The 26105-nt window shown below is 52.9% G+C and overlaps 1 protein-coding gene across 1 annotated transcript in view; it reads left to right on the top strand.

Annotated features, from left to right (window-relative positions):
- Nucleotides 1-10632: 10632 nt before the first annotated feature.
- LOC138833096 (nesprin-3-like) overlaps nt 10633-26105 on the top strand; it is a 78711-nt gene continuing 63238 nt past the window's right edge. The window contains exons 1-2 of the mRNA XM_070031415.1: nt 10633-10704; nt 16148-16205. The gene's annotated coding sequence lies outside the window, so the exon portion shown is untranslated. The remainder of the gene's footprint in view (nt 10705-16147; nt 16206-26105) is intronic.

Below are 26105 nucleotides of genomic sequence, written 5' to 3' on the forward strand. Positions count from 1 at the left end.
GTAAGCAAGAGTGCAAGATCCTGAGTTTTAAGCCCCAGTACCGGAGAAATATCACTGGGTTGGTTACTCACCACATCCAAGGTCCTGGGTTCAATCCTCAACACCAAGAAAAAGAAGAAGAATGAGGCATTCACAGCTGCTCCCCCGCAAGGAGAGGAGAGCAGAGTGCAGGGAGTGGGTCCCAGTTCCCAAGGGCCTTATGCAAGGATGTCACCAAACACCTAGAGGAGGTGGTGGGGCAGTGCATCAGTGCATGCTCGCTCCCTGCCCCATCCCGGGGGGGATGTGTTTAGATAGGAGGGTGCAGTGTTTCTACATCAAAGGGAGGGGCTTTCCAAGAGGAATCAGGAGGCCAGGGCCTCCTTGAGGGAGGCCAGTGGTTTCTCCTAGCAATGCAGAGACAGACTGGCTGAGGGGAGGGTGGGAGGTGAGAGCCTTTGGAGCACTTTGTGGGCGCTGTCCCTCAGCTCTTCAGCTCAAGGCTAGCGCTCTACCACTTGAGCCACAGCGCCACTTCTGGCTTTTTCTGCTTATGTAACTTGTCCTATCAAATTCATCACTTGATATCGTACTCTATGATACATACTACGTAGTAGCCCATTTCCACTACGTCTTGTCTATAGGAGCAGTATTTGCCATCATAGGCGGTTTCGTTCACTGATTTCCCCTATTTACCGGCTATACACTAAGTGACGTATGGGCCAAAACACATTTTACTATTATATTCATTGGAGTAAATATAACTTTCTTCCCACAACACTTCCTCGGCCTACCAGGCATACCACAACGTTACTCAGACTATCCAGACTATCAGACTATCAGACTATCTCATCCATAGGCTCATTTATCTCATTAACAGCTGTAATTCTAACACTGAGGAATCGAACCCAGGGCCTCATAGATGCAAGGCAAGCACTCTACCACTGAGCCACCTTCCTAGCCTGTTGGAGCACTTCTTACAAACGTTCCAGTGACCTGTGCACAGGGCAGCCCAGTGGTCACCTGGCTTGAGCATTGCGGATAGACTACAGGTGGCTGAAGAGACAGACCAGTCAGGAGACTGTGATGAAATACAACCCTTGGGGTGGCAGTCTTGGCAGAGGCTGAAGGGATGAGGAAAAGCAGTTGGTGGTGGGCTGGTTGTGGGCTGGTGGCTCCGTGTTGATGCAGGGAGCAGGGAGAAGAGGACAGAGCACCCCAAAGGGGAATGAGCACACACGGGACTTGGGGACTCTCAAGGTACCTGAGGAACCAAATCATCAGGTTATATGTGAAACAGGAAGGAAAGCCCTGAGGCAGACAGAAGAGCAGGCAGAGGAACAGGAGCTTGTGGTCGGTGCTTTCTCAAAGCTCTGATGCCCAAGCCACAGGCAGAGGCCAGGTCCAGCCCCTGGCCTCCTGGATTTTGCTGGAAACCCTGGGCTGCAGCAAAAAGAATTCCTGGATCCATCTCAGAGACTTCACAACATCCAGGACTCGAGGGCAGATTTGCCCAGTGTCTTGTGGCTGTGATTTTGTCTGTGTGAGAGCTTTTAGGGCATCTCTGTAGTGATGACCAGAGTAGAGAGGATCCAGTAATAATTCCTGTGGAAGAGCCAGATAGCACAGACTGGGGTAAAGGTGACCTGACCCCATTGCACGACCCCTCCAGTCCTTTGGTTTACCCAACACCACCAGGATTTCAGTGCTGGCTTCCCTCCTGCCCACCTTAGCTGCTGAATACAGTTCTTCACTGACTTCACATAGCGGCACTTGCTGTTTCCTTCTGTGCACCAACTCTACACCATCAAAAAGGAAATTTAGGCTGGGCACAGCAGCTCACACCTGCCACCCTAGCTAGTTAGGAGGCTGAGTTCTGAAGATTAGTGTTCAAAGCCAGCCTGGGTAGAAAAAGCCCATGAGACTCTTAGCTCCAACTAACCACCAAAAAGCTGAAAGTAGAGTTGTGGCTCAAGTGGTAGAGCTCCAGCCTTGAGTGAAATAGCTGAGGAACAGTACCGAGGCTCTAAATTCAAACCTCAGTACTGACACATACAAAAACAAAAACAAAAACAAAAATTGGGATTATACTTTTTAAAATCTTAGGCAGACTCGGTGAGAATTTGCAGCAATCTTAATAAGTTTTGTATTTTTTTCCTTGAATGATGCCAGTCACCTACAGAACCCTGCAGGTTTTTGGATTATAGGGGATTCTAAGAAACAGCCTCAGTTGTCAGGAACCTGCCTGGAGGGTCAGCAACTGGCATCAAGATCAACAGGGGTCGTTTCTGTTTTATGTTTGTTGGTTTTTTGCTGACTAATTGGCACTAAGAGTTTCACTGCCAGATAAGACTTGCTTCCTGAGGCTGACTTTGAACCTCCATCCACAGATCTCATCCTCTTGGGTTAGCTCAGATTACAGGCCAGAGCCACTAGCACCCAGCAGGATCAATGGGTTTTATACAGACATGTGGTCCCACTTGACATTTATGAGCACTTAAGTTGGGGTGGGGGGGAGGAGCGGGCCTCCCTGCCGCCTGCTCCGCTGGGGCCTGGTGGGGGTGGGACAAATGCCTGCCTGAGTTCTGCCACCCTCACTTGAAGCAAAACTACACCTCTGCAGCCCCGCCCTGCCCCGGGCCCCTGCCTGTCACTCATCACCACAGGCTCAGAGCTAGGAGAGAAACCCTCAGCAACCCCCAGTAACATGGTTCCAGGGAGCAAGAACAGAAAGATTCCTGTCCCCGCCCTGGGCAGCCTTCCTCATTCCCAGCCTCTCCTGGGATTGGGTTTTGTTACAGAATTTGATTTGGAGATTCAATTCAGCACGGAAACGGGCATTTGCCCAGATCCTCAAGTTAGTAGCTTGTTCGTCACTTTTATTCTTCGCAGTCACGACAGCTTTCACCAGGAAGGTGGGAGGGGACAAGACTGGGTGGTGGGTTAGGTCCCCCGGGATGCCCAGCCCAGGGAGACACCCAGAGGGCCCCCTTTGTTCTAGGGGGCCCCTAGCTCTGCCAAGTCCCTCGGGGCTGCAACCCTTGGCCTGCACTAGGATTTCAAAACAAAAACCAACCAGCAAACAGGGCAGGCTCTGAGGGTGCTGCTGTGTCAACCCAGCTCTGAGGGAAGCGGTGGGCGGTGGGCGGGCTGTGGCGGGGAGGAGGAGCCACACCGCTCTCTTGGGCAGAGCAGGGTGGGGCTTTCCTAGTACTAGTGATTCCCAGAAAACAAAACCACATTATAGAGGCCCTGAGTGGTTTGTGCCATGAAGCCATGTGTTCTTGCTGCTTGAAAACGATCAACATAACCAGAGACTTCACTGTGCACACACACACACACACACACACATGCACATGGGTGCACACATGAGTCCCCTCATCTGGGCTCCTCTCTGTCTGTCTGTCTGTCTCTCTCAGTAGATACATTACACAGACTTCTCTCTTGGCAGTTCCTAAAGCTGGTATTGTTTCTTTATGCAAAACATTTTAAATGATCAATATGCCTTGACATGAAATGATCTCATTAGCATTTGGGAGACAAGAAAGCTCAATGTGAAATACAGCCTAAGAAATGGATCAGAATTTTACTTATGAGCAGAACATGGTCCTTCATTATTGCTGCCATACTGAGAGTTCAAATGGTTAAGAGTATAGGTGCTGGTGGTTTACACCTGTAATTTTTTTTGGGGGGGGGTCCGGTTGTGGGGCCTGAACTCTGGGCCTGGGCGCTGTCCCTCAGCTCTTCAGCTTAAGGCTAGCACTCTACCACTTGAGCCACAGCGCTACTTCTGGCTTTTTTCTTATATGGTGCTGAGGAATTGAACCCAGGGCCTTGAGCATGCAAGGCAAGTGCTCTACCACTGAGCCACCTTCCCAGCCCTACACCTGTAATTTTTTAATGTGCTCCCCAAGAACCATTGAAATCACAACAATAAACACAAAGTAAGTGTCTTGAGAAGGCAAAATTTATTCCACAGAAGGTAAAGCCATCAGCCAAAAATCTCAAACTGAACAGGTAGGCTGAACCCCACCCCCACCCCCGTTTATCTCTAATGTAGCAGGCCCCACCCCTCTGCTCAGATTGGTTGAGATGAGCTTCAGAATCTGCTCATCACTGGCTAGTTTGAATAAAGTTAGATGTTATTTACATAAGGTGACTTTGAAATAACATTAACACTATACAAGTGATCTCAAAATACACTTACACCAGCTGCTACTTCTGGAACAATCTGCTGTGGGTCTTAATTCCATCTTGAAAAGAAACCAGTTTGGGGATGGGCAGGTGGCTCAGTGGTAGAGCGCTTTCCTTGCATGCATGAGGCCTTGGGTTCAATTCCTCAGCACCACATAAGCAGAAAAAGCCGGAAGTGGTGCTGTAGCTCAAATGATAGAGCACTAGCCTTGAGCTGAAGAGTTGAGGGACAGTGCCCAGGGCCAGAGTTCAGGCCCACAACCGACAAGAAGAAATAAAGAAAAGAAACCAGTTTAAGACAAAACTTTACTTTTCCAAAATCAATGAGAATCACAGTTCAAAGTCAGTCTGGGCAGGAAAGGACATGAAACTCTTGTCTCTAATTAACCACCAGTAAGCCAGAAGTGGAGATGTGTTTTAAGTGGTAGAACACCAGCCTTGATGAAAAAGCTCAGTGACAGTGAAAAAGCTCACAACCCATGGTCCTGAGACCCTCTCCTCACCCCAGCCTCGTTCTACTTCTGTCTCTGCTGTTCCTAGCAGTCACTTCCTGACCATCCTGTCTAGCACCTGGTGACGTGCTGTGTTGTTATTTCCTGTTCTGTGCATCTGAATGTGGCACCTCCGATACACCCTCATTTCCCAGTGAGCTTTTGCTGGATTTCCACATCACAGCCCTGGACCAAGGTGATCATGACACTCATGTCCTTGGAGAAGTCCATCATGGGGTCAGTAGAAGTGTGGGGCGGGGCTGGTCTGCCTGTGGAGACGATAACCAGTAACTTGACATGTAAACACTCAGAATCAGAGTTTCTAGCAGTTTTACCCATAAGCCCCAAACCAGAAACCACCCAGATGCCCTCCAGGGTTCAAGTCGCCGTGGAATACAACTCAGCAAGTCAAAGGAGCTGCCGCCTGCAGGACTGCCCAGAGAACCGTGAAGGATAAAAAGCCAATCCCTAAGGTGGCATTCTGTGAGAGTCTGAGGACCATTCTGACTCAGCCACCTGAGCGCTGGGACTACAGGTATGCATCGCCACATGGAAATGTAACAGACTTGAGATGATGAAATTACAGAAGTGAGAGCACAGGACAGCCCTGGGGGCAGGGGAATGTTCTGGATGTGAATGGTGTCTGTGTCAGCACCCCAGAGAGACTCCCTACCCCTGTTTTCCATGATGATGAAGGAGGTGTGCAGGGATTCACTCTGTAGTTTCTTGTAGCCACATGTGAATTTCCATGATCTTAAAACATGAATTACACACACACACACTCACACACACACACACTCACACACACACACTCACACGAGAAGAGGAGGAGGGGCCTGGGTTGTCACTGGTGGGAAGAACCTGACAAGCCTGTTCTAGAAGGATCATCTCTTTTAGGAACAGAGTTTAAGGTTGTACTCGATCTTTTCTGTACATGGCTGTGCCTGTGAGTATCGAGTATCGTAGTAGCTGGGCTGGGTCAGGATCTGTGAGGCTATCTATCGAACACAAAGAACCCAAGGCCTGTGCTGTTTTAGTGAGTGGCTAACTGGGAAGATACTTTTCACTCCTCTTGAGTCACAGCTTGACAAATGCAGGGGTGACAGTCAGCAGTGTGAGCCCGCTGGAGCCCGCTCACCCTGACATCTAGTCCTCTTGCTCTGCTGTTTTATTTTATAAAGGCAGCACAACTCTGTGTTTTCAGAAGATCGGCACAGGTTACTCCAGTCCCAGTGCTCAGGCTGCAGTGCCTCCTACCATTCATTAAGGGTGTCCCCTTGGTGATGGGGGTGTGGGGAACAGCTTCTCATGAAGAAACCAGGGCCCCCAGAGAAGCTGATGGAGCTGGGCAGTGGGGCTCTCATCCTGAAATTCAGGGAATGACTCTAGCAGGAAGAATCAGGGTAATGTGGAGAACCAGCAACAGAAAACAAAGAAGAGAGCCGGGCGTGACAACTCACACCTGTAATCCTAGCTTCTGAGGACCCAGGTTCAATGCCAGCCCAGACAGACAAATGTGAGAGACTTAACTCCAGTTAACCAGCAGAAATCTGGAAGCAGAGGTTTGGCTCAAGTGGAAGAGCACCAGCCTTCAGTGAAAAAGCTAAACAAGGGGCTGGGAAGGTGGCTCAGTGGTAGAGTGCTTGCCTTGCATGCATGAGGCCCTGGGTTCGATTCCTCAGCACCACATAAGCAGAAAAAAAAGCCGGAAGTGGTGCTGTGGCTCAAGTGGTAGAGCACTAGCCTTGAGCTGAAGAGCTGAGGGACAGCGCCCAGGCCCAGAGTTCAGGCCCCACGACCGGACCCCTCCTCCCCCCCAAAAAAAGAAAAAGCTAAACAAGAGCTTAAGGCTTTGAGTTCAAGCCCCAGTACTGACACATACACAGAAAAGGAAAAAAGAAGGGAGCGAGGGAGTAGAGAAGCTGATAGTTGAACTGGGGGAGGTCCACCCTCCACCCCAGCCCCGTACTTCTCTGATGGAGTGCCCCAGAAATGGAGACCCCCATATGAGCTGTCCATTTATATTTAGTCAACAGCCATCATTCAATCCACCACTAGCTAGCTAGAGATGGAGAGAGAGGGAGAGGAGATGGAATCATAAACTTCTACCCTGGGACCCTGAGCCAGGGCGCCTCCTTCCTGCCCTCTAGCCTCAGTTTACCCACTCACAACTGAGGCATTGCACAAGCCAGAAAAGTCATCCTAGCTTTCCTCTTAATCTTTCAGTGAACATAACACATCAACAACAAACAAATGACCTCTATGAAGTGTGCAGTTTGCTTTGGTGTGCAATTACCTAGGGTGTGAAGCCACCCTGGATAACAGCCCCCGCCCCCAGCTAATTAACCCAGCTGCGGCTTCCCCGGGAGCCATGTGCACATGCCCTCCACAGGGGAAGGGAGGGGAGGGGAGAGCACAGAGAACTTCGCTTTTTGGAAGACGTGTGGTGCCTTGCACACAGCCCCACAGCCCAGTGAGTCAGAATTTCCAAAAGGCTTAATTTTAGTGCCCTTCTGGTGGCTGCTCTCCAGGCTGCTTCTGGAGGCCCCGGGCGGAGTTTCCTGTGCTCAATTCCAGAGATGACAGAGGGGCTCTCCCCTAGTTCTTTGCCAGAATTCTCAGATACATTTTCCTTCCCTCTCCTTTCTGTAAGCAGCAGTCAATGCTGAAGAGGGCAGCTCATGCCTGGATCTCTCCGAGTTCAGACTCCACCAGCTCAGCTGCTACTTGGCTCGCTCCACATTTTCTTCTTTATCAGTCAGCTGGATCTTTTTCTTGTTGTTGTTGTTCTCGTACTGGGGCTTGAACTCAGGGTTTTGCACTCTACTCTGGCTTAGCTTTTTTGCTTGAGATGGGTGCTCTACCACTCGAGCCATACATTGACTTCTGGCTTTTTGCTGGTTATTGGAGATAAGAGTCTCCTGGACTTAACTGCCTGGGCTGGCTTCCAACCATGAAGCTCAGATCTCAGCCACCCAAGTAGCTAGGATTACAGGTGTGAGTGCATGGGCTTCTTTTTCTTTCTTTTCTTTTCTTTCTTTCTTTCTTTTTTTTTTTTTTTTTTTTTTTTGGTCGGTTGTGGGGCCTGAACTTTGAGTCTGGGAACTGTCCCTCAGCTCTTTAGCTCAAGGCTAGTGCTCTACCATTTGAGCCACAGCACCATTTCTGGCTTTTACTGTTTATGGGGTGCTGAGGAATCATACCCAGGGCCTCATGCAAGGCAAGCACTCGACCACTGAGCCACCTTCCTAGCCCCTGGGCTTCCTTTTCTGTGCATGTGTGCCTGTCCTAGTGCTGAACTCAGGCCTGGGAGCTGTCTCTGAGCTTCTCTGCTCAAGACTAAAGTTCTGCCACTTGAGCCACAGCCCTGCTTTCGGCATTTTTTTTTTTTTTGGTAGTTTGTTGGAGATAATAGTCCCATGAACTTTGCTGCCTGGGTTGGCTTTGAACCACAATCCTCAGATCTCAGCTTCCTCAATAGCTAAGATTACAGGTATGAGCCACAGTGTATGGCGTGTATGTGCTATTTTAAAGTAGAAAAGGACCACCACTGAATGGAAACTAGGGCCTTGGGCTAGGAGTGGTATGGCATGTGCTTAACATACACAAAGCACCACAAAAGAACAATAACAATAAAACTGGGTGCTGGTGGTTTATCCCTGTAATCTTAGCTGCTGAGGAGCTGAGGTGCGAAGATTAAGATTCAAAGCCAAGCCATGCAGACCCATCTGAGAGACTCTTTATCTCCAGTTCACCAGCAAAAAGCCAAAAGTGCAGGTACAGTTCAAGTGGTAGAGCACCAACCATGAGAGGAAAAAGCCAAGTGACAGCTCAAGGCCTTGAGTTTAAGCTCCAATATTTACACACACACACACACATTAAAATATTATTAATAATATTAGTTGATGACTATATCACACTTATGAAAAGCAATGGGTAGCCAACTATAAGAATAATGTTCAGTAGCACTCTGTAGTTATGGAGCATGTTGGCACCTCACATACATACTCACCTGTGAAATACCACCACTGTTCCCACCTGGTTTGCCAAGGTTCACTCAGTTAAATAAGCAATCAGCAACAGTTAAGGCTGTCCCTGAGTTTGAATCTTTCCACTGTCCTGAAATTGGTGCTGTGCGTTGTGTTAGTCACAGGTGGGGCAAGCCCCTCTGTAGATGGAGCTACCGGGTCTCCATTGGCCACAGACTCATTGCACTTCCACCTTCTGTGCGTGGGAGTCTCTTCCTCATTCTCCTCCATCTTGCTGGAGTCTAGCGTCTAGACCTCAGGTGTGTGTAGTGGAAGAGGGTTATAGTATACCATACACTGAAGTGAGAATACCGGACCCAGAGTCTTAAAGCCACAGCTTGGAGGAGGCGGGGGCAAACCCACAGGACGGAAGTTCCTGTGAGCAGACCGTTGATTCAGAAGAGGAAATCAGAGATGAGTAACAAGCCTCAAGCTGCAACTTGGGGCACAACGCAGCCAAAGGGGAGCTGGAGGCCTGGATTTCCAGAGCCATGGCAAGGCCTAACTCTAGCAAATCATCATCTGACCTCTTTGTGCCTTCGATTCCTTCAAAGAACAAAACTACACTTGTCCTGACTACCTGGAAGATGATTGCAGAGATCTGACCACAAAGGGATTGCTGTGGGAAAGCATCCTGAAAAGCTGGAGCAGGATTTCTAGTCATTGCTAGTCACTGTGTGAAGCTGCTGCCTGGCGCTCGGAACCCCAGGGCCTGCGGCAACGGCCGGTGAGGCAATCGGCATGACAGGCCTAGAATAGACACCTGGAGCCGGTCACGCGCGAAGCAGGGGAGGCCCTTTGATTGGACCCAGGGCAGCTCTGCATAATTATGACTTAATAATGGAGATCCACCAAGCAAGGTGTGGCTGACCTCTTGGCATTCTAATCCAAGCTAGGCCTAGCCCTGTGTTAATCCTGGGTTGAAGCTAATTCTCCCGCCCCTTTCCTAATCTGACACACACACATACACACACACACACACAGGGAAAAAAAAAAAAAACCTTGTTGGAAGCTGTGGACCTGAAGCTGTTTTCAAGCCTCTGGCTGGCCACAGGTAAGCTGTGAAGCCAGGGTTGTGACCCTCCCAAAGCCAGCACCATCCTGAGGAGGAATGAACCACCAGAAAGCCAGAAGTGGCGCTGTGGCTCAAGTGGTAGAGCGCCTGCCTCGAGCTGAAGAGCTGGGGGATAGTGCCCAGGCCCAGAGTTCAAGACCCATGACCAACAAATATACATATATATATATATATATATATATATATATATATATATATATATATATATATATATATATATATATATATATATATATATATATATATCAGGGCCCCAGCCCCCGGATGGTTCAAAATGTGTCTGAATGGCTGCTGGGCCTGGGGGAAGGGAGGAGAGACCCAGTGTGAAGACTTCGGGCCATCACATTGTATGTGTTTGGCAAGAGGTGATTCGTACAAGCCCCAGTCCAAAGGCGACTGCAGTGCAAAGGTCCAGAGGCAGATACGAGTTTTAAATTGGTTGGGCATCGTGGTGCATGCCTATAATCCTGACTTCAGCCTCTGGTGGGCCGAGGGCACGTGTCTGAGCCGGGGTACGGGGGGAGACGCGGCGGGGAGGGGGAATCGCACATTTGGGGTCTGGGGTTGGTGCCAGGTCCTTGGTGTGGATGAAACCCTGGGGCTCGGGGCTCGGGGCGGGGGGCGATCCGAGCACCCGGCAGGTGGCCGACGGCGTGGAGGGCGCCCTGGGTCAGCGCCCCGTCCGGTGAGGACCGGACCCCGCTCCCCAGCGTGGCCTTTGGGGACCGCAGCTCCCGGGCGCAGGGCGAGGAGCCCAGCCCGGGTGCGCGGCGGCGGGCGGGCGGGTGGGGCCCGGGCGGGGCGGGGCGGGGCGGCGGTGTCCCGGCTGGTGTCCCGTGGTCCCTGTCCCCGCCCCGCCCCGCCTCGGGCTCGGACCGCGGAGGCCGGGCCCAGCCGCCCGCCCTGCGCCCCGGCGCTCCGCGCTGCGCTGCGGCCGGTAAGTGACGGCGGGACACCGGGCCGATGGGGCGGGAGGGGGCCGGGCCTGGTCCCCGGGTCCCCGGCGCGCTCCGGGGTCGGCGGCGCGGCCGGTCGGGGACCCCGGGGCGGCGCGGGGCGGCGTGTCAGCGCCGGCGGGCGGGCGGGCGGGCCGGTTTCAGTTCAAATCCTGCCGCCCCGCCCGCGGCAAAACCCGGCGCCTTCCCTCCCTGCGCGGGAGGGTGGCGTGGGCCGAGCCCCGTCCCGCGCCAGGGCGCGCGGCTCCCCGCGCTCCTCGCTAGGCGCGGGCCGACCTGCTGCCGCTGCCCGCCGCGGGTCTTGGCCTCGGCGGAGAGTGCAGGGTGAGAGACGCCCGTCCTGGTGGTCATGACCCCTCCTGACCATGGCGACCCCCTCCCGACCATTGCCACCCCCTCCTAACCATCACCACCCCTCCTTACCACCACCACCCCCTCCTGACCATCACCACCCCTCCTCACCACCACCACCCCCTCCTGACCATGGCGACCCCCTCCTGACCACCACCACCCCTCCTGACCACCACCACCCCCTCCTGACTACCACCACCCCTCCTGGCCACCACCACCCCCTCCTGACCACCACCACCCCCTCCTGACCACCACCATCCCCTCCTGACCATCACTACCCCCTCCTGACCACCACCACCCCCTCCTGACCACCACCACCCCCTCCTGACCACCACCATCCCCTCCTGACCACCACCATCCCCTCCTGACCATCACTACCCCCTCCTGACCACCACCACCCCCTCTTGACCACCACCACCCCCTCCTGACCATCACCATCCCCTCCTGACCACCACCACCCCTCCTGACCATCACCACCCCCTCCTGACCACCACCATCCCCTCCTGACCACCACCACCCCCTCCTGACCATCACCACCCCCTCCTGACCATCACCACCCCCTCCTGGGCATGGCGACCCCTCCTGGGGACGAGGCCCGCTGGGAGTGCCCTGGAGAGCCCATAGTGAGGAGAAAGCCCCACCCTGTCCACCAAGTTTCTTTATGATGCTGGGGCCGGGGCTCAGCCTCTCTGAGCCTCCTTCCCACCTCTGGCAGGGCTGGAGGGGACATGGGTGGATGTTGACTTTCCATGAGGATCTTCAGATCCTGACCCCTAATCCAGGAGCCGCAGCCCACACAGCAGCCCGGCCCACCGCAGCCTCAGCCTGAAAACCGGGGTGGGAATACCAGGCATCGTGTCATGGCTCCGGGACCCTTTCCTCCTCTCTCCTGCTAGTGCTCTCCTCTGTGGGGCTGACGGGCTCCCCGAGCTGGGGGCGGTGCCTCGGTCACCCGCTGAGGGGCAGTGGCTTTCCTCTCCAGCAAGGGGAAATGTCACAAAGTCACCATCCTTTTTTTGGCCCATATTGGAGCTTGAACTGAGAGCCTGGTGCTGTTCTTTAGCTTTTTGGCACAAGGCTGGCACGCTGCCACTTGAATCGTACCTCCACTTTGGGCTCTTTGCTAGTTTATAGGAGATAAGACTCATGGACTTTCCCGCCTAGGCTGGCTTCAAATCGATTCTTGGATGTCAGCCTCCTGAGTAGCTGGGATTGCAGGTGTGAGCCAGGGGCATCAGGCAGTCATGGATTTTCTGAGCTTCATTCATCTCTCAAGAGGAGAGGAAGCAGGCCCAGAGAGGAGGAGTGATTTGTTCAAGGTTGCACAGCTAGTAGCAGAACCTAGTGCGCGCTCTCTCTCTCACTCGCCCTTCCTTCCTTCCTTCCTCCTCTGTCTTCCTCTCTCACACTCACACACTCACACACACACATGGAGGGGGCAACAGCCCACAGGGTCAGGAGCTGGGAGTAGGAGGGGCACATTTGTGCCAAGAGCTGTTTTGCTCAGTTTCGTGTTAACCGTGCCCCAGCGGGACGCTCTAACACGTGTGGGTCTGCACATTCCTCAGGCAGGACAACAGGGTGTGCTGACAGCCGCAGCTGTGCCAAGCCAGCTCCCTCTCTCCGAGCCAGAGAGGCCCGAGGTAGGGGTGAGGGGTGGCTGCGTGGGGGAGGGGGAAGCCCGGGACCCGGAGGGGCTGATGGGAATCTGGGCTGGTGTCTCTCACTCAGGGAGGGCATAGGCTGGCACCTGGCCTGCAGGGGCCTTCTGGGTGTGATGGGCTCCTGGCGTTTCCATGGAAACGATCCCTGCTTTGCATGCTGTCTGTGGCTGTGCACCTGGCCCAGCCTGGACGGTCCCTTGGCCTGGTGGGTGATGCAGAGACCCGAGCCGGGGCTGCTGGGGTGCTGGGTTGGCCCCTGTGGGAGGTGCTGGCAGGACCAGCTGGGTCTTTGAAGGATGTGAGAGGCTCTGAGAGTCTAAGGGCATCTGGGCCTTCCGGCTGCCCAGCTGTCAGGAATGGAGGTGGCCAAGTCAGATTACCTGTGTGCAGTCCTGCAGCAGAGCTTTGATAGCCTTCCTTGGGAAAAGAGGGTGTCATGGGGTGCTATAGTATTTTTTTTTTTTTGCCAGTCCTGGGGCTTGAACTCAGGTGCCTGGGCACTTGTCCCTGAGCTGCTTTTAGCTCAAGGCTAGCAGTCTACCACTTGAGCCACAGCGCCACTTCTGGCTTTTTCTGTGTATGTGGTGCTGAGGAATTGAACCCAGGACTTCATGCATGCTAGGCAAGTACTCTACCACGAAGCCACATTCCCAGCCCCAGGGTGCTGTAGTATTAAATGAGATGTTCCATTTGGAAGCAAAGGTGAGCAGTTGCCACCGTTTGGGTGTGGGGGCCAGGTCTGGATATCTGGGTTCCCCCAGTTCTGTCCCTTCCCTTGCTTTCCCCATGTCTGGTGGTGAGTGGTCCTGCATCACCTCCCTCAGGGTCTTTCCAGAATGAAGCCAAGCCCTTGACTGCAGGAGGACGGAATGGGGGAGGAGCAGGGGTGGCGATGGGGTGGGAGGAGGGGGATTCAGAAGCAACTGCAATCTCTTGCCATCTCTCACCTGTAACACTGACAGGTGACCAGGCTGCCATTGCTGGCCTGTTTGCAGAGTACTGGTGCCTGGCAATCATAGCTACTCGGAGATTCAAAGTCAGCAGGAAAATCTGAGACATTCTCCCATCCAACTAATCATCAAAAAGCAGGAAGTGAAAGTGTACCTTGAGCAGAGGTACAATCAGCAAGAACTAAACAAGACTAGGAGATCCCGAGTACAAGCCCAGTTTTGGCGCAAGGGTGTGTGTGCACACACACAGAACAATGTAACGTGAATCACTGGAAAAACTACAGATCAGGCCCACTGAGTCAGCTGGGGGAAAAAAAGAGCAAAAACGGACCCAGAACATTTCCTTCCTGTAATATCTATAAGCTCTCAGCTCTAAGACACTGGACTCTGGAGGGGCAAAGGGTGGAGTAAGAAAAGTGCCCTTTTGCCCCTCCCTTTGGAATCTCAGCTCGTAGGCTCAGGGAGGGAGCCTGAAGCCAGGCAGCTGATGGGCAGGGAGTCGCCAGAGGCGAAGGGCAGGGGGGACAGCCGAGAAGTAAGGGGTGGATGGTAAGAAAGCCATCGTGGAAGTCAGTGTTCACCACAGGGGAGGAGGGAGGAAGGAGAGTGAAGGGGAGGGAGGGGCGCTTACAAGGAAAGTCTTTGTCATTGTTTCTTACTACGCTTTGCTTCTGTCTTCTCAAGAGATACTAGTTTGCAAAGTGAAGAACTTTTTGTTGTTGTGGGGGGGGGTTGCCCACAAATCTCACTGTGTAGCAGGCTGGCCTCCAATTCTCAATCCTCCCACCTCAGCCTCCCCAGTGCTAGGGTTACAGGCATGCATTCCCATCCCACCCTGCCTAAAATAAAATAAAAAAAAAGGCCAAGGAATGTTTATGTGAAATCAGAGCGGCTGTCTTTGGGGAAACTGAGGAGAAGCCTGTTTTGCTCTCAGTAGGATCCACACTTCGGTGTTTCTCCAGTTTATAGAAGGGCTAATGGGTGTTACTTGCAAATATCTTTCTGCTTCCTCATTGACAAATAGGAGATATACACATTCCATTAGATCAACTCTTACACAGTGCAGAGAGTACCAAATTCTCCTGAGTATCAGTCATGTCTGCATGGTCTCTCAGGCAAGCGGTCCCCTCCACTGGATTCAAATGTTAATCTGGTGGGAGTTCCAGATGAGTTCCCTTTATTTGGGAGTTCTCCCTCTTTCCCAAATCGTGTCATGATGGCTTTCATGATTCAGGGGCTCAGCGATCAGCAGGATGTTTTGAAGTCCTAATGGCTTATCCTTCTGAATCATAAAATCCTGGCATGTTTGAGCTGGGAGGAGCCTTTGCCACCTGGACCATTCTGCTGGTTTAACAACCATCGAGAGACACGTGCACAGCTAATGTCAACAAGGAATGCGAATCTGCGGATGGCACACCTACCTGTCGGCCACACCTGTGTATCACTCTGCAGAGGACGCAGCCTGCCACTCCTATGGGCCACAGCCTCCTCTCAAGGGCAGGCTTCGAGACAGACACCCGGCTTACCTGAGATAAACTGATTCCTTCATCGTCAAGGTGCAACGCCAGAAGAGAGCTATGGCCCGCAGTGTGCATGATACACTTCGAGAATTTAGGAGCAAAAACATCCAGAAATGGCCAGCCTCCTTGGCTCATAGCTGTAATCCCAGTACTCAGGAGGCAGAGGTTTAGATGAGGAGCAATGGTGGAAGCCAGCCCAGAAAGACAGAGCTGAGACTCCTCAATTAATCAGCAAAGAGCTGCAAGCAAGGTATGGCTCACGTGCTAGAGCACCAGCCTTGAGTGAAAACGCTCAGAACCAGGACCCAGACCCCCAAAACAACAACAGAATATCTGGAAAGGAAACACAGCAGTGCCTAGCATCTTCCTTCCTCTGAGTGCTCCTAGGAGAGCTGTTCTTTCTCACCTGTTGGCTAGATCTGCTCTAACACATTTCAGCTGCTGGTGGAGGCGCAGGGAGACGCAGCTTGGCCCCAGGTGCTGCTCCTGGTTGAGGATGGAGCAGCGCTTTCACCTAGAGGGTGATCTGAAAGGACGAGGCTAAGGTGCTGCTGTAATTTCACTCCTTTGGAGCTGAAATCACAGGCCGCCCAACCGGGCTCAGTCTAGCCTGGGCAGGCCTCAGGGAAATGGCCTGAAAATACTTGGGCGGATCCTTCCATCTGTCAGGTGCAGGAAGGTTCAGCAGGAGACAGCTCCCACCTGGCCACACCGCCACTTGGTCCTGAGTTTGTTGTCTTGCCTGCAACAAACAAAGGTGCCGGGATGGGACTCAGAGGTTCGGGGTCCCGGGACTGCAGGCTCCAGCCCGGGTTTCTGCTGATACGCGGCTGGCCTTCGTTTTCCACCTGCTCCCTGGGCATAGGACCCCAGCTCAGGTCCCACCCCATGTGTCCTGTGCTTGGTCACAGACCTAGGGATCCCTTTGTCTTCTAACAGGTGACAACACAGAGGGCAGAAGTTTCGAGAGGATCTAATGAGAGAGACGCTCACACAGGTAAGCTGGTTTTGCGAGGGTTGGCTTTAAATGCAGGCTATGTGTCCTTTATCCAAAATGCTTGGGATCAGGGTGTGTGTGTGTGTGTGTGTGTGTGTGTGTGTGTGTGTGTGTGTGTGTGTGTGTGTGTGTGTGTGTGTGTGTGTGTGTGTGTGTGTGTGTGTGTGTGTGTGTGTGTGTGTACTGGGACTTGAACTTAAAGCCTTGCACACTCTCTTAGCTTTATCAAGATTGGTGCTCTTGAGCCATAGCTCAAGTCCAGGCTGGCTTTGAACCATGATCTTCAGTTCTCAGCCTCTGGAGTAGCTAGCTAGCATTACAGGGGTGAGCCATCAGTTCCCAGCTCAGAAGTTGCCCACACTTGGGAACACATACATAAACATAATGAGATACTTGGGACCCAAAAGAATTTCCTCTCATCTCTGCCGGTGCACCTGCTCTGAGGCTCGTCCATGCAGGGATTGTAGTGAGCCTGCATTTTGACCCATCACTTGAGGTCAGTGGTGGAATTTTCCACTTGGGGGATCACAAAGCTTTGGATTTGGGGAGCCTGTCGGATTTCCTCATTCAGGATACCTCACTTGGATTTTGAGACGGTGGCTGCTGTGGGGACGAGATGCTGGATCAGCTGGGCCCTAGAGATGGCTTTGTGGGTGTCAAGGCAGACCTCCTGGCCCCAGGCCAGGGCTCCTCCATTCCCTCAATGTCTGTGTCCTTATGGCTGGTGGTGTGACGTCACAATGCCATGGAAATGGGAAGATATCACCACCGAGCTGGCCCTGGTTGGACCCTAATGAAGCCCAGAGTTGTTTTTTAAGATCTGGGAAGGGCTGCGTCCCTCCCAAGTGGCATTTGCTGAATAATACAGGAGGCTGACTCACGGGGTCAGCTTCTCCTCTACACTGGGAGGGAGGGGCAGACGTTTGTCCTTCACTGGCCAGCCTCCATTTCCTGCTCTGAACATGGAGGCTTGGAGATGGATCTCTGGGGCTCCTGGCAGTCCAGGCGACTTCTCACCTTGGAGCTTGGCCTTCTGTGTGCTCCTGCGGTGTGCCCTTCCCCCAGGAGGGCGACTCCCAGCCTGGGGGTGGGGGGGGAGGCCGCTGGCGCATTGTCCCTGTTCTGACACTACAGCCTGGACTGTCCCTGAGCCTCGCAAACCCAGGCACCTGGACCGCCCTCACCCACCTGTGAGAAGGCGGTCACCTCTTCCTGCAGTCCTTCCCCTGCCTCCTCACATCCCAAGGACACCTGGTTAAGATCGCACCTTCTAGAAGATTCTATAAGATTAGGGATTCCTTGGTCTTGCATGTTGCTGTTGATATTGACTCTGATTCCTTGTTTGTGACCTATTCATACTCAGTCCTCTCGGCCCAGAGGGAAGTGTCTGCTCTCCCTCCCGGCCTTCTCCTCTCCCCCTCTTCCCCTCTCCTCTCCCCCTCCTGGGTAGACCCCTTACTATTCCCAGAACACAGAGGTGAGCGCCAGTCTCGAGAGAAGGTGAGGCACAGTACTTTACTGGTCTCGCTAGGGACCCAGCTCATGGGGAGCAATGCAATGTGGGACCCACACCCAGAATCTTGAAGATGCCTGACCTCCCCACAGCCGATTTATTCTCCCTGATGGCCAGGCTCTTCTCGCCGGTGGCCTTTCCTTGCCCTTCCCTAGCCATTCCATGGCCTCAAAATCCACTCAGATCCCAGAGCAGAGCCACCCGAGGTGCATTCCCGTCCCCCCCCTCCCCGCCTTAAGCCATCTTATCTCCTGCTTTGATTGTCTCTCTAGCACTTACCTTTGGAGATTATGGGAGTTACTCAGCTGCAGCTTGATAAGCATTCTGGGTAGGGCTGTTATGAGTCCTCGAACCTAGACGGAAGGGAGAGCTGTCTCCCTGCCATTCCTGGGGAAATTGGTTCCAGGACACTCCCCCCCCTCCCCCAACCCAAGGGCAACCCATGGGGCTCAGGGCATTTATATGAAATGCTCCTCACAGAACCACGCAGTCCTCCTGTATGCTTGAAGGGTTTCTTTTCCTCCTCCTCCTTTTGAGATGAGGTCTCTGCTGTGGAGCCCCAGACTGGCTTCTCCAGTTCTGGCTTCTCCTCCATTAGCCTCCCAAGTCCTGGGATTACAGGTATGTACCACCATGCCGGGCTTTTCTGTTTTTTATTTTATTTTAAAATAATTTTGAGATTAAGTGATGACATAAATTTCACCAGTTTCACAGTGTAGTAGGATAGTGATATTTAAGGTCACAAACACATTTTAACCTTCACAAGGCAAATTGCCTGGTCTATAGAGTTTGTGAATTCTACAAGCTTTGACAGTATAACTATTTCTTCCTCGTTAGGTGATAAGTACATTTCTTTTGCTTAGGGTTAGCTGTTCCCTTTTTCCCTCCCTCCCTCCCTCCCTCCCATCGCTGCCCTTGAGTTGCTTAGTTCATTTTCATCAATGTGCCTGGCTTTTCTGTAATACTTGAAGCTGTGCTCTATATTTCATCCAGTAACTAATGTAAATGTGTGGACGCAGTTGTATTAGATTGTTTAGGGGAGTATAATGGGGAAAGAACCTCAATAGGGATGCAATTTCCCCCCCAAATGTTTCTCTCTCTCTCGTTTTGTCTTGTCTGTCTTTTTCTTTAGTCCTAGGGCTCGAATTCAAGGCCTGGGCACTGTCTTTTGGCTTTTTAATTCATGGCTGGTGCTCCACCACTTGAAACAACACAGCTCCATTTCTGGCTTTTTGCTGGTTAATTGGAATTAGGAGTCTCGCATACTTTCCTGCCAGGGCTGGATCTCAGTTTGCTGAGTAGCTGGGATTATAGGGGTGAGCTACCAGCCTCTGTCTGTCTGTCTCTTGTTCTTTTTTTTTTTTTTTTTTTAATTTTTTATTGTGAAAATACCATACAGAGGGGTTACAATTACATGGGCAAGATAATGAGTACATTTCTTATCAAGCATTGTTGCCTCCTCCTTTGTTTCCCCTTCCCATCCCTTCCCATCTACTAGCCTTAAGCTGAAGAGCTGAGGGACACCACTCAGGCCCAGAGTTCAAGCCCCACGACCTACAAAATAAAATAAGTTTTGTCTCTTGTTCTTAAACGGAGGATGTAAAGGAGGACAGCGGTGGCTCCGCTCGTGTGGTTGTTACTTCCTGGCTCTGCTTAAGTTTTTGGGTTTGGTCCTTTTCATATTTATTATGTTTCATTTCTCCGTGTTTTCTCCTTTATCTGTGATGCTTCGTGCCCAAACCCCGGGGGAGGGGGGTGGGAGAGGGAGGCGTGGGGAGGCCAGCTAGCCATCTTGTTCTCATTCTGCAACTTGCTGGGCCATTCTGCAGAGGAAATCCCTTCTATGACTCATGCCACTTGGGCCCTGGCACACCAACGGCCTGTGGGAGGCAGGGCCCACCCACTCGCCCCCACTTGCCACTCCTCCGCCCACACACTGTTCTCCCCCCCCCCCCCCCCACTTTACCACTAGCTGTTGAGCCATGGCCAGCACGGGCTGGTGGGTTCAGGTGACACGTGAGCTGGCGGGTGCTGCCAAGGTCGACGGCCATTTGTCCAGGCAGCCGGCCAGCCTGGCTTATATAACTTGCCTATTTATGTGTTTGGCGAATGCAAGCTCAACTTTGCTCAGAAGTAACTGTAGACAAAAAAAGTATTTTTTTAAACAAAAGTTCTGCCTTGTGGCATCTGATGGTCACTTCTTTCCACTGGGCAAAACCACGTGGCTGCCAAGGAGAGGCCCGGGCGGGGCACCCTGGGCACAGGCTCCGCTGGGAAGGGAGCAGAAGATGGCCCCTGTGCGTTCCTGTATGTATCTGCCTCAGGAAGACGCAGGGTTAGGCACGGAGCTCTTGGGAGCCAAGCCTGCCTGAGAGCCAGCGTGTGTGGCTGGCTTCCCGGCCCTTCCGCCCTGGAACCCACGCTGGCCGCGCCACTGCGTTCTTCTCCCTACTGACTTTGGCTCCGTGGACACTGGGTGGCAGAGGGCAGGGCGTGGCACTGCCCTGTCCAGCTCCTGTGGGTGGCAATCTGATGGATGACATAGAAACTGGAGGTGTCCACCCCAGACCCAGATTCCAGGGATTACATGTCGGGTCTGGCTACTCGCCCCTATGTGCCAAAGAAAGAGACATCATAAGGCCAGAGGAGGGAGATTTGTTCAGGAATTGGAGGTATGGCTAGAGTGCTAGCGGTGAGTGAAAAAGCTGGGCAAGAGGGCAAGGCCTGGGGCTGGGAAGGTGGCTCCGTGGTAGAGCGCTTGCCTTGCATGCATGAAGCCCTGGGTTCGATTCCTCAGTATCACACATACAGAAAAAGCCGGAAGTGGTGCTGTGGCTCAAGTGGTAGAGTGCTAGCCTTGAGCAAAAGAAGCTCAGGGACAGTGCCCAGGCTCTGAGTTCAAGCTCTGGGACTGGTAAAAAGAACAACAATAACAAAAAAAAAGACCTGGAGTTCAAGGCCCAGTAAACATGCACACACACACACACCAGTGAATAAACAAGCAAAACTCTTGTTAGGATGCATTATTCTGTGGGAAAACTGCATCTGCAATGTATGTGATGTGTTTATACGGTATAAACATGTATACATGGGTGCTGCCAGGAGCTTTGTGTTTTCTAGACCAAGAATTGGGTCAGCTGGGTTGTACCTGGCTGACCTTTATCTCAAACTTTGTCTCTGGAGGAGACCCTATGATGTCACTTAATGACCAGAAGGAAACAGGAGCAAGCCTGCCACTGTGGCCTGAAAGGTGCTCTGTCTGTCCTGGCTCACGTCTGTTTTCTTTCTTTGGGGCAGTGTTGCTGTTGTTGTAAGATGATAAGGGGACTCGTGCTGTCTGAGAGGCAGTTTGCCTATGTCACAAGATGCTTAACACCAAAGCCTGTTCTTGCTAAGGCCCCAGGTAATTACAAAGAGATGAGAGGACAGAATGCTCAGATCAAAGGACACGGATGAAAAGGAGGGCTTGCGCAGGTGCTTTTACCCTGCTTTGCGTTAATATAGGGGCCCAAGTGAGTGAGTACTCCATGCTTTTTAGCAAAAAACAGTTTTTAAGCTGGGCTAGCTACTCTGGAGGCTGAGATCTGAGGATCATCGTTCATAGTCAGCCCAGCCTGGAAAGTCTGTGTGACTCTTATCTCTGATTAACAGCTCAAAAACCAGAAGTGGATCTGGGGCTCTAAGTGGCAGAGTGCTAGCTTTGGGCAAAAGAGTTTAGGGACTGCGTCTGGCTTTGAATTCAAGCTACACAACCAATAAAACAAAACAGGCCCCTCCTATTGTGTTTTTAGAAGCCCTGCAACCTTAAGCCCCTTAGGGTTTGGGCTTTGCATACAGGAGCAAATAGCTTAAACATGAATAACACAAAGGGGCCTTGAGAAAGGGGAACTCAGGCCTGGGAGGGGTTTCTGGAAAGACTCTAAGAACTTTTACTTAAGGCTAGTGCTTAACCACTTTGAGCCACAGCTCAACTTCTGGTTTTCTGGTGGTTAATTGGAGTTGAGTCTCACGAACTTGGACTTTTCTGCCTGGGCTGGCTTTCAATGATCCTCAGACCCCAGCCTTCTGAGTAACTAGGATGACAGGTGTGAGTCACCAGCAGTAAGAAGATAACTTTTACTTTTTTTTTTTTTTTTTTTGGTCCTGGGGCTTAGCTTAAACTCTGGGCCTCGGAGCTGTCCTTCAGCGCAAGGTTAGCACTCTACCACTTGAGCCACAGCACCACTTCCAGTTTTCTGGTGATTAATTGGAAGTAAGAGTCTCACAGATTTTCTGCCCAGGCTGGCTTTGAACCATGATCCTCAGATCTCAGCCTCCTGAGTAGCTAGGATTACAGGCATGAGCCACTGGTGCCCGGCTAAACTTTTACTTTTTAAAACCAATCTCACAACAGATGTCCAGGTTGGTCTTGAAAGCCTTCCTTTCTTAGCCTCCCAAGTAGCTGAGACTATAGGCATACACCACCACACCTGTTGTCTTTTTCTGGGGGCACCATCAACTCCCTTGTCTGAAGTGGGAGGCGGGGATCCCCTAATCTAGCTGCTGGGCTGGTGTTTAGGGCTGACCTCAAGGTCAGAGGTCAGTAGGGTTGTTAGCTGACCCCACAGAGCGAGGTGTCTGGCAGCGTTTCTCCCTATGCAAAGCACAGGTTGGCTTTCCTCTTTGCCTTCCTCCTTGCTACTGATACGATCTGATGGGCCGGGGTGGGGACCCTGGTTCTGACACCTGTGGTATAACTTGTAACTCACCTGAGGCAGCCACGCCCTCCAGCCCGGCTCACCGGACACTACTCATTTCCCTAGAGCTGGCTGAAAGTTCAGCACCTGGGCTGCCGCTGCTCAGCTTCCACCCGGGGCAGATTCTTGAATCTGCCAGCTGCTGCTGAGTCAGCCTGGGGCTCAGGTGCCCTTGGCGGTGGTCCAGGCTCTGTGAAAGGGAATAAGGAGCTGTGCAAGGTGGCACCAGGGAGGCGGTGGCAGGAAGATCAGGAAGATCGCAAGTTCAAGGTCAGCCTTGGCTCCTTAGCTAGGCCCTGCCCCAAAGGGGGTGGGGATGGATTCTGGCCACAGCGCTGGGTCGGTGCTGTCCTTCCCGGACCTGTCAGGCCAAGGGACCTGAGCAATCGTTTTCCTCTTAGAGAGTTAGCCTGGGGTGGGGTTATATCTTCACATCCTACCCAAGCCTTGGGGGCACGCTCCTCAGTGCTGCCTGGGCTCAGATCTCTGGGCTTTGGGCTGGGGACACCGGTGGGTGCTGCGGTGAAGGAGTGGCCCTTGCTCAGGCACTGGGTGAGTCACATCTCTGTCCTCCCCACCTGACCTTTTGCTTGTTCTTGTCATCCTTCTGATGCTGGGGGTGGGGTGGGGGGACTGGGTGGGCGTGGGCTCTACTGTGGGACACAGTGATTAGAAACCTGGCAAAGCGCAGCTCCCACCTGTGTCGGGGAAAATGACCCCGAGACTCTGGATTTAGTTTTGGAGAACATCTCTAGAACAGCTCTGCAACTCTCCTCTCCCCTCCCCTGCTTGCCCTCCTCCTCCTCTTCCCACTCTGTCTCCAGGCTTCCGGAGCAAACAAGCCACAGTGTCCACAGTGTATTAGATAAGTCTACTCCCCTCTTTCCTCCCTTCCTTCCTCTCTCCATCCCTCCCTCCCTCTCTCCTCCCTCTCTCCTCCCTCTCTCCTCCCTCTCTCCTCCCTCTCTCCTCCCTCTCTCCTCCCTCCCTCCCTTCCTTCCTTCCTTCCTTCCTTTCTTCCTTCCTTCCTTCCTTCCTTCCTTCCTTCCTTCCTTCCTTCCTTCCTTCCTTCCTTCCTTCCTTCCTTCCCTCCTTCCCTCCTTCCCTCCTTCCCTCCTTCCCCTGCCCTTCCCCCCCTCACTTTCTTTGTGCTGGTCCTGGGGCTTGAACTCAGGACCTAGATGCTGTCCTTTTTTACCATTCAAGGTTAGCTCTACACTTGAGTTACAGCTCTATTTTGACTTTATGGTGGTTCATTGGAAATAAGAATCTCATGGATTTCCCTGCTTGGGCTGGCTTTGAACCCTGATCCTCTGATCTCAACCTCCTGAGTAGTTAGGATTACAAGGTGCTACCAGGACCTGACTCTGCTGACCCTGTTTTTTTTTTTTTTTTTCTTTTTTTTGTCAGTCATGGGGCTTGAACTCTGGGCCTGGGCACAGTCCCTGAGCTCTTCAACTCAAAGCTAGTGCTCTAGCACTTAAGCCACAGCACCACTTCTGGTTTTCAGGTAGTTAATTGAAGATAAGAGACTCTTGGACTTTCCTGCCCAGGTTGGCTTTGAACTGCGATCCTCACATCTCAGCCTCTTGAGTAGCTAGGATTACAGACATGAGCCACTGGCACCTGGCTAAGATTTCTGTCTCCTTTTAAAATGAAATTGAAGTTTAAATGGGTGGAATGAAAAAACGACTCATGGGAAACAATCATGGCTCCGGTCAGACGCCAGAGCACGTGCAGACGCCAGAGCACATGCACACAGCTGGATGGGGTCACAGGAGCATGGGGCACCTAATCCCGGCAGACCCAGGTGAGGCTCATCAGGGCCGGGGTGGGGAGGGTGAGGGCGCCCAGGGTCACCTGACACCCAGACCACCAAGCCCAGGTTGGGTTTCCCAGTCTGGCCCTTGAGGGGCGGGCAATTGTACATCTGGGCGGCCCTCCCCCTCCCCCTGCCCCTGTCCACCTCTCTGGCCCACAGGGCAGCCTGGGAGGCCCCTGGGAAGCCCACCGCCTGGCTTTCCTGGAGCCCCAGTTGCAGACATTGGGGGGAGGCAGTGTGACAGGCCCCTGTGGTCTCCCTCATGGACCTGGGTGACTGAGGAGCCCCGAGCGCCAGGACGGCCCACCCTGTGCCCTCCCAGGTGGAGAGGGATCCCTGCCCCAAGTTAGGTCTGAGGACACGGGTGGACACAGCCAGATGGGCTCACCCCCCCCACCTGGCACTTTTGCTGTGCACAGGGTGGAGGGTGGGAGCACGGGGTGCTTGGTTCACAGGATGGTGCTACTGGCTTGGGTTACAGGGGCTCCCTGGGTCTCTGGGCTGGTGTGGTTCACATTGCAGCCGGCGGGGCGGCGGCGGGGGGTGGGGGGGGGACGGGGGAGGGGAGGCGGTACTGAAGAGGAAGGCCCAGCACCAAACAGATCATGGTGTGGGGTGGTGCGGGGGGAGGGGGGAGCTGGCAGGGGTGGGAGAGGAGCTCCCTGGGGCTGGCAGCGAGCCAGGCTCTAGCTTCTACTATAGGGGCTAGGGGTGGCAAATGTCTTCTAGAAACAACCAGACAATGGCTGTGTTTGCTTTCCTTTGTTCCAGGAAACAGCTGCACACATGTGTAAACCAGTGAATGTTGCTGGGTGCTGTGTTCCAATAAAACTTTAAGGACACTGCCTAGGGGTGGGTGGGTGAGTGTTGAGGTGTTGGGGGGCCTCAGGGGAGCCTTCGGGCAGGTAACCCCTTTATGCTGAGCTATAGGAATAGGAAGGGAGGAAGGAAAGTTGGCCCCGAGGCGGTGCCCTTGGCCTGTGCAGACACATCATAAACTGGGCGTCACCAGGCCCTGGCAGGAACCCACATGAACTAATTATAATCTGCACAGCTTCTTAACCATGGCCAGGAGACTGGAGAAGGATGGTGCTCGGGAGAAGGGCTCTGAAGGGCTCAGCTCGGAGGCAGGCAGGAGTGACAGGCTCTTCTCGAATGTCACCCTTCCGTGAATGTTACCCTGGACCTCCACAGAGCGGTTACAATTTAAAAGCCCTTCCATTCTGCTCTGTGGAGAGGACCAGACAGCAAGATTACATGGTGTGTGACCTTTTCCGTTTACTTAGCCACTCTGAACCTAACCTCAACTTCATTATCTGTTAAAAAAAAGAAAAAAAGTTAATGATTCTGATTTAACCATGAGCGGTAGGGATTGTGAGCTGTGTGTAGCCTTGCTGACACTCTGCCTGTGAACCTGGTAGGTATTTAGCAGCATTAGTCCTCTACCCCCTGAGAAATCCCAGGAGGCTTCCTAGGGGCAGAGGGGTCGGCACTAGCTAGCTAGCGGGGTGGGGGAAAGGGTGGGGAAGGGGGAAGGTCTGGGAAGTGGGAGATGAGGCTAGATGGAGGGAGATGGACTTTGCCCCTCTGAGCAGCCTGGGCTGTCTGGGTGGGGTGTGAGGCTGTGAAGATGGGAAGTCAGAAGGGTCCTGAACCTGTCTTGCTGGCCCCCTGTGACACCTCTGCTTCCCCCAACTGTGCCTCCCTGAACTTGGGGAGGGGTGGGCATTACATTCAGTCAAGTTCAAGTGCTTCTGGCTTGCTTTTATGTGTGTATGTCAGTCCTGGGACTTAAACTCAGGTCCTTGTATTCTTTTTTTGTTTGTTTG

The sequence above is a fragment of the Dipodomys merriami genome, unplaced genomic scaffold (assembly GCF_024711535.1).
Source record: "Dipodomys merriami isolate MVZ:Mamm:240054 unplaced genomic scaffold, mDipMer1.0.p SCAF_200, whole genome shotgun sequence".
Classification (NCBI taxonomy): Eukaryota; Metazoa; Chordata; class Mammalia; order Rodentia; family Heteromyidae; genus Dipodomys; species Dipodomys merriami.